Below are 7566 nucleotides of genomic sequence, written 5' to 3'. Positions count from 1 at the left end.
TATTACTGTAGATTGCTTCTTCAGAGATTAGGAAATCTCTTAAGGAGGAAATGTCTCAAGGAGGAAAGGGAGTCAAGTAACAGGTAGAAATGAATGTCATTAAATAGAAGACATGCCCAGGTACAGAACCCTGTCTCTTCAATCTGTTAATATGCTGTGCCTTCTATTTCATTAACTTACCAGTCAATGTAACAGTGTGTTACATACATTAAATACTATAGGAATCCTGTGGAGGCAGACATGCCTGTCGGCTAGGGTCATCAGAACAGGTTTCAGAAAAGAGAGAATTCTACAAGGAATTTGAAGATCAGCAGAAAATGCATAGATGGAGAAAATAAGAATAATTTTCCAGTATGAAGTATAGCATAGACCCAAATGAAAAAAACAGAGTGTCTCTTTTAAAACCACTGTATATTGATCACATTTAGAAAATTTAACATCGATAAAATCATACTATTTACTATTCAGCCTATGTTCACATTTTATATCTTCTATGTCATTTTTTTCCTCTTATTCAAGACCCAATCCAAGATCAATTTCATTGTTGTCATGACTCTAATTCTTCAACCTTTATGATGTTGACATTTTTGGAGAATAAAGGTCAATTTTTAGAATTTCCTTTAATTTGGATTTTTAAAAAATATTTCTCCATGGTTAGATTTAATTATGAATCTTGAACAGGAGCACTACTTGAGTGATATTTTTTCTTCTCTGTGCATCATATCAGGAGGTACATGATTAATGACATTAACTTTGTGTCACTGTGTGTCTGGTCATTGATGACATTACTTTGACCACCTGATTAAAATGAGATCTATGGGGTTTTCCCAGTTTTCTCTTTGTAATTAATGTGATCTGTAATAAAAGATGTTTTAAAATGATGTAAGCATCCTGTTCCTCATTAAACTTTCCCCAAATAGCTTTCCCATTCATTGAGGAGGCTATTCCTTTGCTTTAAAAATTTCCAGTGGGAGTTTGGAAATTTCAATGTAAACAGCCACATTATTTTAAAATAAATACTTAAATCAATAATCAGTGTCATGCGTGTCCATGTGAAGAGACCATCAAACAGGCTTTGTGTGAGCAATAAAGCTTTTTAATCACCTGGGTGCAGATGGGCTGAGTCCAAAAAGAGAGTCAGCAAAGGGTAGTGGGATTATCATTAGTTCTTATAGGTTTGGGATAGGTGGTGGAGTTAGGAGCAATTTTTGCAGGCAGGGGGTGGATCTTAAAAAGTGCATTCTCAAGGGAGGGAAGAATACTACAAAGTACCTTCTTAAGGGTGGGGAGGGTGTATCGTACAAAGTACATTCACAAGGGTGGGGGACTATCACAAAGTACATTATCGCAAGGGCAGGGAGGGTGTATTTTCACAAAGTCAATTGATCAGTTAGGGTGGGGCAGGAACAGATCACAATGGTGGAATCACAGTTAAGGCAGGAACTGGCTATTTTCACTTCTTTTGTGGATCTTCAGATGCTTCAGGCCATCTGGATGTATACGTGCAGGTCACAGGGGATATGATGGCTTAGCTTGGGCTCAGGGGCCTGACAATCAGTACTTACTCATTTCCACTCCCTGATCCTTTGTTTCTGATTCTTGACCTACTGCTGGCTAGGACTTCAAACACAATGCTGAATAGAAGGGATAAGATCACATATGCTTGCCTTGTTTTTGATTTTAGAGAGAATGCATTCTATTAGCTGTAGAATTTTTATAGATGTTCTTTACCAGATAAAATTCCTCTCTATTTCTATTTTTCTTAGTACTTCTTAATCATCAGTGGGCATTGGATTTTCAAATTTTTACACATCTATTGAGATGATAATATTTTTCCCCTAGAACAACTGTGCATTCTTATAATGCACAGTACCACTTGGTACTGAAATATTTTCCATTTTATATATTGCCTGATTCAATTTTTCAATATTTTCTTAGGAATATTTGTACCTATAATTATGAGGAATAGTGAACTAATGCTTTTTTTCTTATAAGAAATGTACTTGTTCATTATTTACATCACAGTTTTGCTGATATCATAAAACTAGACTTTAAGTGTTCCTTCCTTTTATTTTAGGGAGTGTTCATATGGAATGGTTTTATTCCTCCATAAAGATCATAGAATGTGTTTGTAAAGCCATCTGAGCCAGTTTTCTTTGATGAAAGATTTTTTATAACAAAATCAATCTCTGCTTTTGTTATCTATTATTGTGTAATAAAACACAGAAAAACTTAGTGGCCTAAAACAATAACAATCTATTATCTTTTCTCACTTCTATGAATTGGCTGGTTTTGTCTGGGCTGCATTGACCTGGAGGGTTGGCTGAGCTGTGAACCCCAAGATGGTTCCACTCCCAAGTCTGTCAGTTGGCTCTGACTAATGGCTCAGCCTTTTTCTCCATGTTTTCTTTCATCCTAGGCAGCCTCAGGAAACTGTTCCAAAAGATTGGAGGTAGAAGCTACAAGATATCACTGTGCCAGGCTTCAGAAATTGTACACCATCACTTCTGCCACATTTTGTTGATCAAAGCAAGTCACAGGGACATCCCAGCTTCAGGACAGGGGATAAAAATTCTTTCTCCAAGTAGGAGGAGGGGCATGCAGAATATGCGGAGTTGTTGCAGCCATCTTTGAAAAAAATCTACCACAGCCAATTCAGGCCAGAGTAATTCATATCCCTTCTACATTCTCATTCAATCAGAGCATCAGGCTTAAAATTCTTGATCTCATCATATAAATCCAGTCCAGATACTGATGAGGCACTTTGGATGTAGTTTCTCAAGCACATCTTCTCTGATACCACTCCTCTTAAGCCAGACACCTCTGAACAAAAATGACATCATCTCCTCCAATACATACAATATATAATGTTGAAAAAGTAGTAGGATATTGGCTACAAACACTCCTATTCAAAAGGGGAAGGACAAGAAAATCATGGAATAACTGGTCTATAGAAATTCTTACCTCCAGCCACGGACATGTTGCTAATTTCACCTTCCACAGTAGGGACTATTTCTTGATTAGGGCCCAGTTCTAATCCCTGAAGGTATTAATAGTTCCCTAACCCATGGTTCTTCTCATCTCTTATTTTTCCCCATCTGGGTCTTTCTCGCTCTGGGTCTTGGTTCTACCCTCTGGAACATCTTTTTTCATAAGCAATGGCTGTGTTGGCAGCTGAGTAGCTCTCTCAGCAAACTTTCAGCCTGTAGAAAGTTAGAAGCCAAGAAGTCTCTTTCATTTTGTAGTATCTCTGATGTTTTTAGTCTAATATAATACAACTCTCCTACTTCTTAAAACTTTGTGAGCTTTCTATTATCTATCAGGTTATAGTTCATTTCACAAGACAAAATCCATTCCAACAATTCATTTTTTGGGCAGGTTTCTCTCTACTTTAGACATCATGTCAGGACAATGCCTTTAAAATTCTCAGGAGCTTTTTTGCCAAGCTAAGAGAGTCTAGCAAGCATAGCCATGAATCTTTTCAAGGATTTTAACAAAAGGTTTATAGTCTTGCCCTTGATTTGATCTAGATTCTGAGGCTATCTCTTACTTTGAGAATATTACATCAGTTAGAGAGACAGGAGATGTGAAAAAGTTTCATCTTCCAATCTAGCATAATTGGGGCCCTTCATATTTCTTCTAAATTTTGTTTAGAAACTGAATAGCTACTAATTTAAATTGCCTCTTTCTTCTCATATGTTATACAGCTAAAAGCAAAAAGTACAACAAAATTTCCCAAAACACCTCATTGACACTCTCAACCTTCTGCTTGGATGACCTCTTCTCCTTGCCTCCTCATAGTTAATTATCCACACAAAAGACAAAATAATCCTTATAAAGATCTATGGCAGTGGTCCACCATTATCTCAAGTGGTGTTTCTGAGTGAATTAGAAAAAAAAAATTGTTTCTTTCTTAATATATACTGTTATATCAAGGAAAATTGTAACAAATATATATACCTATGATGACTATAAATGTGAATGGCAGCCCCTAAAATTGCACAGTGCAAATTCTGCATAACTAAACTACCGGCTTTGCCTTGTTCCAAACCTTCTGATGGCTTTCCCTCACAGTTAGAAAATTGTATAACCTATATGAATCTATATAGAATATATAAATACCTCCTACAAACCAGCAATATAATAGGAAAAACCCTTGAACAGACTCTCTACAAAGAATGATATAAAAATGGCCAATGGGCCAGGCGCAGTGGCTCATGCCTGTAATCCCAGCACTTTGGGAGGTCAAGAGGGTGGCTCACGAGGTCAAGAGATCGAGACCATCCTGGCCAACATGGTGAAACCCCGTCTCTACTAAAAATACAAAAATTAGCTGCGCATGGTGGCACATGCCTGTAATCCCAGCTACTTGGGAGGCTGAGGCAGGGGAATCACTTGAACCCGGGAGGCGGAGGTGGCAGTGAGCTGAGATGGCACCACTGCACTTCAGCCTGGGCAGCAGAGTGAGACTGTGTCTCAAAAAAAAAAAAAGATGGCCAATGAACATATGAAAAAGGGTTCAACATTATTAGGTGTCAAAAAAAGGCACATTGAAACCACAATGAGATGGTTCTATGCACTTACAAAAAAAGGTTAAAATTTAAAACAACTGATGACACTAAATGTTGGAGAGGATGTGGAATAACCAGAACTCTGGAACATTGTTGAAGGGGATGAAACATGGATGCGGCATCGGCGGGGTCCCTGTGAGGCTGCTGACGTACTCTCCAGATGCTGAGACCCATGTATCCTGGGCACAGGCTAGCATTGAGCTGTAGTTGGAGTAGGCTGCCTTCCAAAGCAACATCTATTTACAATGAAGTGGCAGTCTCCAGAATTCCAGTCACTTTTCTCAGAAGGATTGATGAGTTTGACAATTTACTTGTGAAAGAGAATCATGAATTAAGAACAGCAGAGGGGGCAGGTGTGGCGGCTCACCCTGTAATCCTGGCACTTTGGGAGGCTGACAAGATGGACAAATTGCTTGAGCTGAGGAGTTCAAGACCAGTCTGGGCAACATGGCGAGACTCCGTCTCTACAAAAAATCCAATAATTAACCAGGCACGGTGGCGTGCACCTGTAGTCCCAGCTACTTGGGAGGCTGAGGCAAGAGAATCACTTGAGCCCAAGAGGCGGAGGTTGCAGTGAGCTGAGATAGCACTACTGCCCTCCAGCCTGGGTGACAGAGACCCTGTCTCAAAGAAGAAGAAAAAAAAAAGAAAAAAGCAGGAGGGCAGGAACAGTGGGGGGTTTATTCAATGGAGTAAAGCCTGGAAATGTAGATTTTGCCAACACTGCCACACCTACTCAGATGAAGACGATGTCTCAGTCAACCAGGATTTGGATAAGAAACAACAAAGGAGAAGAGCACAGAACAATTACTGGCAGGCTTCACAAAGAAAATGTTAAGATTACTACACTACAGATTGATGTTGCCACTGACGGATGATATGCTGAAGTCGAATTCACAACTGACCGGCAGAAAGATGCTGAACACAGGGCTGTCCCTGTAAATTCTATGTTTTTAGATTTTAATGATATCTTATTTAATGACTTTAATGGTTATGGTTTAAAAAATAAGAAAGTTAGATTTGTTGGACATGCCAAACAGAAATAAAAGAGGATTATCTTATAATTTTAAGATATTTCAGGTTTTATAGGAGTACTGGCTTTTTAAAAATACTTGTTACAGATCACAACTGGCTGATAAAATATTCTTACTAATTAAATCTTATAATTATTTACATATATCCTTGCAAATAATAACAGGAACTGCAAATAACATTATTTGGAAAGGTCCAAACACCTTAGAGAATTCAGTGTCAAAATCATATTAATTGCCACAATTTGAATAGGATAAATTAGAACAAAATCCAAATGTTTTCTTTTAACTAAAAATGAAAATTGCTGCAATATTCAAGTTCAAATTTCCAAAATGCTCCAGGAGTTGCAGAAACTCTCAGAGTGTTGATTGCTAAATTAAAATAAGAAACTCATGAGCTTCCACTTAGCACAGTTTGAACTTTCCTCTTAATATTCTTCCCAACTTAGCTAGACCTTCCTACACTTTTATGGGACAATTGTAGAGCAACCTGGTGACCATGGTCCTGAAACTTTGTAAAAACTGCAGAAAATGCAAAACGCTTGGGTGGAATATCAGGAACGAGGATTTGGGTGGAACTGAAAAAATTTTTGTTGGTAACCATGTAAATCATTTGATTCCCCTTATCCATGATCTTGATGTGGCTCCTTACATAGGTTTATCTGCTAATTAAAGTTTAGAAGAGTTTAATAAGGTCAGTAAAAATGTTGAAGGTTTTTCACCAAAGTCAATGACTCTTTTTGCCTCATTATTCAAGTGATAGGACGATGTTGCAAAAGTAGATCTGAGGTCGAAGACTGCACAAAAAAAGAAAAGTCTTGGATTATTTATGTTTAAAAATAGGAAAGATTTAATTAAAGCAACAGATAGTTCAGAACCATTGAAACTCTATCAAGACTTCATTATAGGTTCCAGGGAACATGATGCAACTACTCATGTATGTGAGCTACTGAGGTACCAAGGAGAGCACTGTCTCTGAAAGGAAATGCAGCAACAGTGAATCCCATTTCCTGTAACTGTCATGACATCAGGAAAGTGGGGATCTCTTCAGGGAAAAAAATTGGGGCTCTATTACAACAGCTGGGAGAACAGTGGGAAAAAAGTGGTTTCCGGCTGGGTGCGGTGGCTCACGCCTGTAATCCTAGCACTTTGGGAGCCCAAGGTGGGTGGATCGCCTGAGCTCAGGAGTTCGAGACCAGCCTGGGCAACACAGTGAAACCCTATCCCTACTAAAATCAAAAAAAAAAAAACATTAGCCAGGCGTGGTGGCCTGTGCCTGTAGTCCTAGCTGCTCAGGAGGCTGAGGCAGGAGAATTTCTAGAACCTGGGAGGCGGAGGTTGCAGTGAGCCAAGATTGCACCACTGCACTCCAGCCTGGGTGACAGAGCAAGAATCCGTCTCTTAAAAAAAAAAAAAAAAAAAAAAAGGTTACCAAATGGAAAAAGATTCACTTCTAAATGGCATAAAGAAGACCTAAAACTGGTGTCCATTAAAAGGCAGAACATTTTAAATAAGGCTAGTTTTTTCTTCTCCCTGTTAGTGAGATTTTGGAAATCACAGCAGAATAAAAGCCAGCTTAAAGGACCTCTTAAAGATAAAGGTCTTATTTTGTGAATTATACTTCAGGAAGTAAACTGAAATTCACTTCGTCTTGATCTGATTTATATTACTGAAACAGTTATTTTGAAATAGTTCCAACTGAGAAAAGCATAATTGGCTTCTACAATCTTAATCTATTTAGACGTTTTTTAAAATTTAGTTTTTGCATAACATGGCACTAAGATTGATCTGAAAAAAGTGTTAACTATCTGGAAGCAAAAACGTTTATTAATTTCAATTGAGATAACTGGATTACTTTGTACAATGACTGTCTATGATGTGTTCATTCTTATCTGAATTCCAAAATAAATAAATGAGTGCCTCAAAAGAACTTGAAAAAAGGTACAACTACTTTAGAAAACTGT

General features: G+C 38.0%; 1 pseudogene; it reads left to right on the top strand.

The window, feature by feature from the left end:
• Positions 1-4731: 4731 nt before the first annotated feature.
• On the top strand, positions 4732-7079 carry LOC101140959 (CCA tRNA nucleotidyltransferase 1, mitochondrial-like; annotated as a pseudogene).
• Positions 7080-7566: the final 487 nt, after the last annotated feature.

The sequence above is a fragment of the Gorilla gorilla genome, chromosome 1, assembly GCF_029281585.2.
Source record: "Gorilla gorilla gorilla isolate KB3781 chromosome 1, NHGRI_mGorGor1-v2.1_pri, whole genome shotgun sequence".
In the NCBI taxonomy this organism is placed as follows: Eukaryota; Metazoa; Chordata; class Mammalia; order Primates; family Hominidae; genus Gorilla; species Gorilla gorilla.
Note: the sequence above shows the minus strand (reverse complement) of the source record. Positions and strands in the feature narration are given on the sequence as shown.